We start from the raw sequence: 10284 nt of genomic DNA on the forward strand, positions 1-10284 counted from the left end.
TACACAATTAGAGACCTGTGTTTGCAATACTGTACACTGCACTACATCCCTGTAAGTAATGTAATTCACATGTACACAGTTGTGTGCAGACAGTGCAGGAGGATGGAGTTTTCTCGCTGTTGTGGCTTATGCTTGGATCCACAGCAATATCTAAATGTTTGGAGGCTTCAAGGATTAAAGCACTACAGATGCAGGTTTCTTTTTTAATGGAGCATTTTCTTTTTCAATCATATCATTTAATAAGCTTCTGGTATGATCGGATGGGTCAGCAGTGCCTCCTCACTCACTACAAGAACAGAGCCACTGAAGCTCTCACAAGCCTGTCAAAGTAGATGAGCGGCAGGCTGGTAGAGTCACGACCATTGCCAAGATTCCACTCAGATTTCATTGGCTGCAGCAAATGAGAACAGAAGTATCATTGTGTAAAAACAAGTAACCTGATTTGACTTGAAAATGTTTACCCGACAGAAATACTGAAAGCATTTCACAAAGGCAGTGAACAGTGCCTGTTCTTAGGAGTAGCAGAGTGGCTGTTATCCTCTCACTTGTCAAAGCCTGTGCCCCTTGCTGAATCTGACTGTGATACACTAGCACCTCCTATTGGAGAGAAACAAGAAGGCTTGAGTCCCTAAAATGTGGGTTTTAAATATTTTATATTTACTAAACGTCACTCCAAAATGAGTACAGACACAGCTTTAAGTTTTGAGAAAATTACATTTTGAAAAAAGTATCTTATTGCAACACAGGTAAACATGGACCAAAATTGTTGAGTATTTAACAGAAAAGAAATAGAAGTTAGCCCTGTATTTCCTATCATCGCCTCATGGTGGCAGTGCTTCCTCGCAGATCACAGGTAGCTCCCTGCAATTCATTAAGTAACCTTATATAAAATACAGTAACGCATGTGTGTGTATTGCAGCATCATACCATCTTCCATCAAAAAGTAATACACTAACAGCCCTCAAAGCTGTCCTAATCATGAATGGTGCAGTGCTAAAGTCATTATACTCTACTTGCTCTCTCCGTCTCTCAGTCCCTGCTTTTATTCCTTTTAAGAAATCTGTAATTTAATGTTATTTTATTTTACATTCTGTAACTTAGTTAACTGTCACAAGAGAAAAATTATATTGCCCTTGGCCTTCTGAGAAATATACATATGTGACAAAAAAACCTTTGAAGAGCACTGCTGTAGACAGATTGGCTGCTTTATCCCAGCACTGACCTCACCAAACTGGAATTGCTACGGTCTGGTTACTGGATTAATTGGATTAATTTCACAATCTGAAGGAGCATTAATCTAACTGTCCTGAAGCGCATGCCACCCCAGCCACACTGGCACTCTCTCTCTCTCTCTCTCTCTCTCTCTCTCTCTCTCTCTCTCTCTCTCTCTCTCTCTCTCTCTCTCTCTCTCTCTCTCTCTCTCTCTCTCTCTCGGTAGCAGACTGCCTGGGTTTTTAATCTCCTCTAATCTCCTCCCTATAAGCGAGCAAGCGAGGGCACAAGCTCAGCACAGACCCCCCAAATCTTCACACAGTCCATCAGAACTAGAGAGACAAACACGTGAGCTGAAGAAATGAACGAAGAGCATCGTGTCAAAATGTTCCCCTTCTTACAGTGTGATTGAAGTTCTTCTGTTGGAAGCTGTGGATGAACTCAGATTGCTCTCAGCATCCAAGCCAGATGATCCAATCCACAGGGACAAACTGTAATGCTTTCCCTTAAAAGGGCGCAGATATCTTCTTACAAACAAGAATAGAGACAATTACTGATTACATGCATTTATCACAAAGTTCGTAAGTGCGTTTTCTTTAAGAGTGATTCCCATGAAACCAGACTAGGGCGGTTTGCAACAGTGGTTTTAAAGGGACCAATGTAGTTTACTGCATAGTTAGAGGTCACTTAAACAGATTTCAGGAATAAATGGGGTAAGTGATGTATAAAGCATTTGTAAAATATATTAATAGATGTTTTATATATGCTATATCAGAAATCCGCAGCTCATTGGCTGCACTGGGCTCTTGTGGCGCATATCCTGCACCCTTCTTTTTTTGTTCTGTTTTGCTTTCTTGGCAGTGCGGTTTGGCCTGGAAAGATCACCTGTCGGTGGCTGAATGGTTTGGAAATGTTACTGAACAGCAAGGGAAAGGTCAGCTGTCAAGAAGGAGCGCCCTCTCTCTCTACCTCTGACACCCCGCTATGGACGCCAGGGCACAGCAAGCGAACAGGCCCAGAATAAAAAGCAGAGCCCCTTCTCTCACTGAGCTTGTACTTTACAGGCCCTAGCTGATACATAGCACTTTACTAGAGCCTGATGTTATCACACCTTGTGTCTCTTTACAATGCAATATGCAATGTGTTGCTATAGTGCTTTCCAAGCAGAGCATTACAAATGAAACTCAGCAGTGAGATCAGTCCCACCAGCTCTCCAGTCACACGGCAATTTGTTTCATTAAAGCCTGCACCACCTGATCAGACAGGACCGGTGAAGGCATTAGGCATATTTCCACATTATGACTTAGTATTCTCGAAAGGTTAATTTACTTCATTCTATAAGACTCGATCCAGACCACTGGGACCAGTTTGACCACTGATCCCAGGGAAAGAGGGTTCCTCAATGGTGGTGGGTTTTCATCAACACATTCTCAATACTCTCCTTTTCTGAAAAGGCCAAGCTGAATCTTGTAATAAACAGACCTAAAGGGTTTCTATTTAGAACTTGATAAAGTTCTGATTTGCTTTGCTCTTCATGACAGCCTTGCTTTATTAGTTTCAGAGCAGTGTGCAGTTCCGTATATTATCAGTTCCTGACAAGGAAACTGTACAATGCATTAGTAAGACCTCATCTTGAATATTGTGTTCAGCTCTGGTCACCTCGCTATAAAAAAGACATTGCTGCTCTAGAAAGAGTGCAATGAAGAGCGACCAGAATTATTCCGGGTTTAAAAGGCATGTCATATGCAGACAGATTAAAAGAATTGAATCTGTTCAGTCTTGAACAAAGAAGACTACGCGGCGACCTGATTCAAGCATTCAAAATTCTAAAAGGTATTGACAATGTCGACCCATGGGACTTTTTTGACCTGAAAAAAGAAACAGGGACCAGGGGTCACAAATGGAGATTAGACAAAGGGGTATTCAGAACAGAAAATAGGAGGCACTTTTTTACACAGAGAATCGTGAGGGTCTGGAATCAACTTTCCAGTAATGTTGTTGAAGCCGACACCCTGGGATCCTTCAAGAAGCTGCTTGATGAGATTTTGGGATCAATAAGCTACTAACAACCAAACGAGCAAGATGGGCCGAATGGCCTCCTCTCGTTTGTAAACTTTCTTACTTTCTTATGTTCTAAGGGGCACAGGATAGGCATCCTAGCAGTGATGTGTTCTTGTATCTATGATGCTTGGCTCAGTGACTGGGTACACTAACACACAGCCAGGTTAACCAGCGTTCCATGAGAGAATCATAACCGTCCGGCACCAACGTCCATCCTCAATCCGCGTGGGAAAGCCGTCCTTCACAGCAGGAAAGAATGCAACTTTGCATTGAGAAGGACTTACCGGGTCAGCAGCCACAGGCTGGAGCAGCGCAGAGCACAGCTGACAGCCTTTTGCAAGGAAGGCCATCGCTGGCAGCAAGACAATGCATTTAGTTTTATTCTTATTTTGGGTACACTCCTCAGTCACAGTTGTAGGATGTAAGCCCGAAGATGTTACGCTTTACTTCTTGCACATCTCCAAACAGTACATGAGTCCTGACTACTAATAATGTGTGTTTTAAAACATGTGTGATGAAATGCAGTAAAAACAGATACAGTTCAATATACAGGTGCATTAACTACAAGCAGTTATACTGTAGTTACCATTCATTAATACTGATACACAATTCTGTGATTGTGAGGGCAGAACTCCATGCGTTAGCAATGGACTGACTGAGGTATCTTGCGGGTGTGAGTGCAGTGACAGAGTAGTTTATGCTCCCGTATTTGTTAAACCTGTCCTCAGTTTCACCTGCACTGTTTGGTTACCAGTCAGTGAATGTGAGAAAGGGGCTTTGCTTTTTTCCAGTGAATTCTTGGCCACTGGACTTATAGTTTCTTATAGTCGTCCATTAGAATTCTGGGTAAGCGTTTTGAAGCTGTATTGAAATGAAAGCTGGATTGGTTGCGGAATCATCAAAGAAATCCCAGCAGACTACTGGATGTGTAAAAGAAACAGTCCTTGCGTGCTCCACAATCGAACCGAATCGAGCGAATGTGTGCCACATGCTTACAACACTGGGTCTGGGGATGTTTAAAGGTACAGACACAGCTCAGTGCGTTCAGCAGTGATGTTTACAACACTGGGTCTGGGGATGTTTAAAGGTACAGACACAGCTCAGTGCGTTCAGCAGTGATGTTTACAACACTGGGTCTGGGGATGTTAAAGGTACAGACACAGCTCAGTGCGTTCAGCAGTGATGTTTACAACACTGGGTCTGGGGATGTTTAAAGGTACAGACACAGCTCAGTGCGTTCAGCAGTGATGTTTACAACACTGGGTCTGGGGATGTTTAAAGGTACAGACACAGCTCAGTGCGTTCAGCAGTGATGTTTACAACACTGGGTCTGGGGATGTTTAAAGGTACAGACACAGCTCAGTGCGTTCAGCAGTGATGTTTACAACACTGGGTCTGGGGATGTTTAAAGGTACAGGCACAGCTCAGTGCGTTCAGCAGTGATGTTTACAACACTGGGTCTGGGGATGTTTAAAGGTACAGACACAGCTCAGTGCGTTCAGAAGTGATGTTTACAACACTGGGTCTGGGGATGTTTAAAGGTACAGACACAGCTCAGTGTGTTCAGCAGTGATGTTTACAACACTGGGTCTGGGGATGTTTAAAGGTACAGACACAGCTCAGTGCGTTCAGCAGTGATGTTTACAACACTGGGTCTGGGGATGTTTAAAGGTACAGACACAGCTCAGTGCGTTCAGCAGTGATGTTTACAACACTGGGTCTGGGGATGTTTAAAGGTACAGACACAGCTCAGTGCGTTCAGCAGTGATGTTTACAACACTGGGTCTGGGGATGTTAAAGGTACAGACACAGCTCAGTGCGTTCAGCAGTGATGCTTACAACACTGGGTCTGGGGATGTTTAAAGGTACAGACACAGCTCAGTGCGTTCAGCAGTGATGTTTACAACACTGGGTCTGGGGATGTTTAAAGGTACAGACACAGCTCAGTGCGTTCAGCAGTGATGCTTACCCCCGCCTGACCATGGTACAGTAACAAGCCATTCCACATATTCATGCACTGTTGTTTCATTCGACGCACAAGTGGGAGATGCCACAGAACAGTGTGCAGGCAATGAGTACACAGAATATACAGGTATGAGTACGCATCAGATTATACAGGTATGAGTACAAATCAGAATATACAGGTATGAGTACGCATCAGAATATACAGGTATGAGTACAAATCAGAATATACAGGTATGAGTATGCATCAGAATATACAGGTATGAGTAGACATCAGAATATACAGGCAATGAGTATGCATCAGAATATACAGGTATGAGTACACATCAGAATATACAGGTATGAGTATGCATCAGAATATACAGGTATGAGTACGCATCAGAATATACAGGTATGAGTATGCATCAGAATATACAGGTATGAGTATGCATCAGAATACACAGGTATGAGTACACATCAGAATATACAGGCAATGAGTATGCATCAGAATATACAGGTATGAGTACGCCTCAGAATATACAGGTATGAGTACACATCAGAATATACAGGTATGAGTACGCATCAGAATATACAGGTGCCAGCTCAGGGGCAACAAGTTTCCTAGTTCTGATCGTTATTATAATAGTGAGGAATATGCTACAGACGTGAGTTATCAAACCTGAAATAATGTGCACGTTGTTATCCTAGCAACCCAAAGCAGGGCTGAGTGTTAAGGAGATTTTTTTAAAAGCTCAAGAAGTGGCATGTGCACAAACTGAGTGACACCTGCAGAAATTAAGTAAATAGCATGTGTTGTGAAGGTGAGCTCAACGTTGACAATGAGAAGTTGAGTTTAGCACATTGCAGAAGTATATGTGGGCTGAAGTGACTGATTAGTAGCTAACAATGAGGAGCCACTGCAGGCTGGAGACAAGAAAACGTATCATCTGAACACAGGCAGACACACTGAGTGACTCTTGCTGGCTTATATTTCATTGCAGCTTTTCAATACTACTCCTACTACTTCTAATATGACTAACTGTGTCACCAGAAAGAATACAGTGAGGTTGCGTGATACAAGGTAACAGTTGATTTAATAAGGCTTGCAACTCCAGGAACTCTTTACAAAAATGAATTACTGTATCTTTGATAACAGTTTACTTTTACATAAATTAAATGCCCTAAATGCTAAATACGGTTTTAACTGTCGTTTTTCGGTGTGTTTGTACCTCAAGCAAAAAGAAACGCAATTGCAACCTTTGTCCAGCAGATCTTGCTGTGTGGCAAGATTAAATCCCATACGAATTAAAGGATGAGATTAAATAACAAAGAGGAGGAGTCTGTTTGGGGATCTTCGGTGATGTCGTTGGCGTGTTCACGTGATGGCGCTGCCCTGCCGTTGAACCATGAGTGAGAGAGTGCACGGAGGCAAGGGGCGAGGTGTCTGAGCTGCCAGCCCCAGGGTGGCCTCCATGTGACCTCAGAGAGAGAGTGGTGGGGTGAAAAGTTTAGGGAGCTGTTTGCTGTAAACATACAAAATCCCGCTGCATCGGGGCAACTTGACCCGTCAAACAGAATTACAACTAAAAACTGTGATGAACATGCAGCTCTTTTTAATACACAAAATCTAAATTTTCTTTTAGTTTTGTCAAAACCTCATACAGTTTTTGCAATGTGCAATCCTTTTGAAACCCAAGGTGCTATATTTTGTATTACTGGGGGTTTGAAAGAGGACTAAGCACTGTACTGTGTGTACATGTTGTGTGTCAAAAATAAAAGCTTCAGGTTAAAGTATGTGTAAAGAACGATACCAGAGGGCAGGGCAGCATGGGACCATCATGATAAATCACAGAGATCCAGGTCAGCAACAAGGCTGTCTAACCCATTCTATACCCTCACCATTCTCTGTGTGAAGAAGTGTCTCCTTCCTTCTCTCCTAAGTCTATCTCTACATAATTTCCAAGTGTGTCTTCTGGTCCTGGCTTTGGGTCTCACTAGTGCTTTACACAACCTCATAACTATCTTTGAATTTAATAAAGGTTATCATCACTGTTAAATAAATAAATAATAAAGAAAAGCCTGGTATGTGTGTCCTCTCATTAAAACACGACTGCAGTAACAATACTTGAGCAACAGGTGGCACTGTGTGACAAGTAAAATCCCAAAAGGATTAAGTCTCAGCGGGGATGACAGTAGAGAGGCCGATCCTTCTCGTTCAGCCCTCCTGCTTGTTAATGTCGTGATCATGTGGTCGCGGAGGGCAGGTCTGTTGGCAGTGCCCTACCGCTGAACCGTGAGTGAGCTAGGGGGCTGGAGAAATGTCAGACGGCGAGGGATGGGGGGGGGGGGGGGGGGGGGGTGCTCCTTGTGGCCTCAAAATCAAGAGATGAGGTCAGACGTTTGGGGATCTGTTTGCTGTAAATGTCTAGTTGTGTCCCTGGCTTATGAACATGAGGAATAAGCGCCTCTTTCAGACACATTGTCTATCACAGACTGATGATTTATTCGCTAGGCATTGCTTCCTAAAGGTTTTCCATTAGCTCAGCTTTTAAAGGTTTACTGACTTTTACACAAAACAAGTAATAACCAATACTGAGTGAACACAACAGTGGAGGTTGAACTGTATTGATCAGGTTTAAAAGACGAGGAGAAGAAGAGAAAGGGACATTAGTTGGTTAAGCAAAGCTCTTAAGGTGAACCGCTCCTAATATAAAATGCATTTGTGTTTTGTTTTGTAATGATCAGGAGCATGATATATAAACAAAGGGGGTGCTTGATGTCTGCCTGCATGTAAATATCAGTGTGAATCTAACAGAAAACCATGCAAGAGTGAATACAGAATAAATAGGCAATGTAACCCTGAAGTTGGTGTTCCAGGGTTAAAAGGACAGTGCAGTGCAGTTCTCTTCTTGTTTGGCCCTGGAGCGATCACTCTCCAGTCAGTGGCAGATTATTTCCCCATCTGTGTCAGCAGCATTAAGGCTCGCTAAGCCGATCCTCACAACGCCCCACTGAACACTGTGCTTGTTAACCCCGATTAACTTGATGTGAGATTAGGACAAAAACGGTGTGAAAATCAAACGCGTGGCATGACCTAGTGGCCTGCTGTTGAACCGTGAGTGCGCAGGGGGCTCGGGCAGGGCAAAGGGAGGGGGGGGGGAGGGTAAGGAGGGAGGGGGAAGGGGGGGGGGGAAGAGAGAGGTAGTCTCTCCCGCCATGCAGAATGACAGAGAGAGAAAGAGAGACAGCAGGATGAGGGTCAAAAGTTTAGAAACCTTTTTTTTTTTTTGCACTTTTTTGTCCACTCTCTTGCGCAATCATAAAGCAGGTTTTAAGCTTTTTTAAAAAGGCTTTTGGAATTATAACAGGAGATCTTGTTCAATTCTGCACTGCTGCTATCCTTGTGCTTTTCCATGCCACCCAATACATAGAGAGGTGCGCTAGCTATACTGTGCGCTGGAACAGAGCTCATAGCACAAACTGGGATCGAACACATGAAACATTTACAACTCACAGAAAACTAAGATTAACTTCAATAAATAAATAACGAGGAGCAGGAAAAGCAACTTCACAGCACCTTAAATTCATGAAGTGTTTTATTCAACATGATAACACTGATCAGCATTGCAAAGCACTCTGGAGTAAACTTTCAACTGAACCATTATTAACTTTCTCTACTGAAAAAAGCATGTTTGTAAGGAGGAATAAACAGTTCTAACTGTATAAAACATGCAGGCAACTGTTTGCTTGCAGGAAGCCGCAGTTACAGTTCTGAATCATTTCTTGCTAGTTTTATGCAGGTAAATGATTTTATTCCACTCCGAGAACTTCTCTTCAAAATATTACATAGACATGTACGTGCTGTATAAATCTGTTTTTTAAAACAACGATCTGTCCAATGCATAAATAGCTTTTTTTATCAACCATCAAGTAATGTGCCTTCCATTGCATATATATTATGTATACATAGAAACACTAAACTGATCTGAAAACTGAACCCAGATACGTGCATTTACATGTGGTAAACAGTCCGGTGATAGATAATAGATGGAGTCGTAAGCAAATGTATTAGAACACCTGAAGATTTGTCATTTATATCCTTTATATACCTACCTGCATGAAAACCTCTGCGTATGGGAATTTTACATTTATGGCCAGTATAGAAACAGTAGGCATACATGTGTGAAAATGTTACACCACTTTGTGCTTTAATTAGGCATCTTAAACAACTTCTAAAAAGTCTCCTGCATTTTACCATTTGTGATGTTGTAAAGTTGAGGGAACACAAAGCCACTCTGTGGCTTGGAACTTGGCTTCAGGAGACAAGGTTTCAGGCCTCTGCAGGCACACCAGGGGAGACAGGGGGTTTGATACAGCTGTAAGACAGACACACAAGGACAGAGAAGGACAGACAGTGGACTCTTCGTTGGGCTCAGCCTGATGTGAGCGTGGAATCTCTCCTAGGCTGGATTAAGTTCTGAATGCAGTAGCGCTTTGTGATTTGATAAAGGATTACTGTGATGTTAAATTGCTCATTAAATCCAATTATCAAATGGAATAATAATCCCAGCCCTGGCAAGATTACTGAGCCTTAGATAAAGCCTCCCCCAGTTGAACTTTTGAACCTCGCTGGCATCATCTCTGCACTGCTGCCAGGGTAACTTGGGTTACATCTAAGACAAACTAGATGAATATAGCACTTCAATACCCACGCACTGTCACACACTCACACAGTGAATCACACCACTGCAAACTAGATGAATATAGCACTTCAATACCCACGCACTGTCACACACTCACACAGTGAATCACACCACTGCAAACTAGATGAATATAGCACTTCAATACCCACGCACTGTCACACACTCACACAGTGAATCACACCACTGCAAACTAGATGAATATAGCACTTCAATACCCACGCACTGTCACACACTCACACAGTGAATCACACCACTGCAAACTAGATGAATATAGCACTTCCATACCCACGCACTGTCACACACTCACACAGTGAATCACACCACTGCAAACTAGATGAATATAGCACTTCAATACCCACGCACTGTC

The sequence above is a fragment of the Polyodon spathula genome, chromosome 14, assembly GCF_017654505.1.
Source record: "Polyodon spathula isolate WHYD16114869_AA chromosome 14, ASM1765450v1, whole genome shotgun sequence".
Lineage (NCBI taxonomy): Eukaryota > Metazoa > Chordata > Actinopteri > Acipenseriformes > Polyodontidae > Polyodon > Polyodon spathula.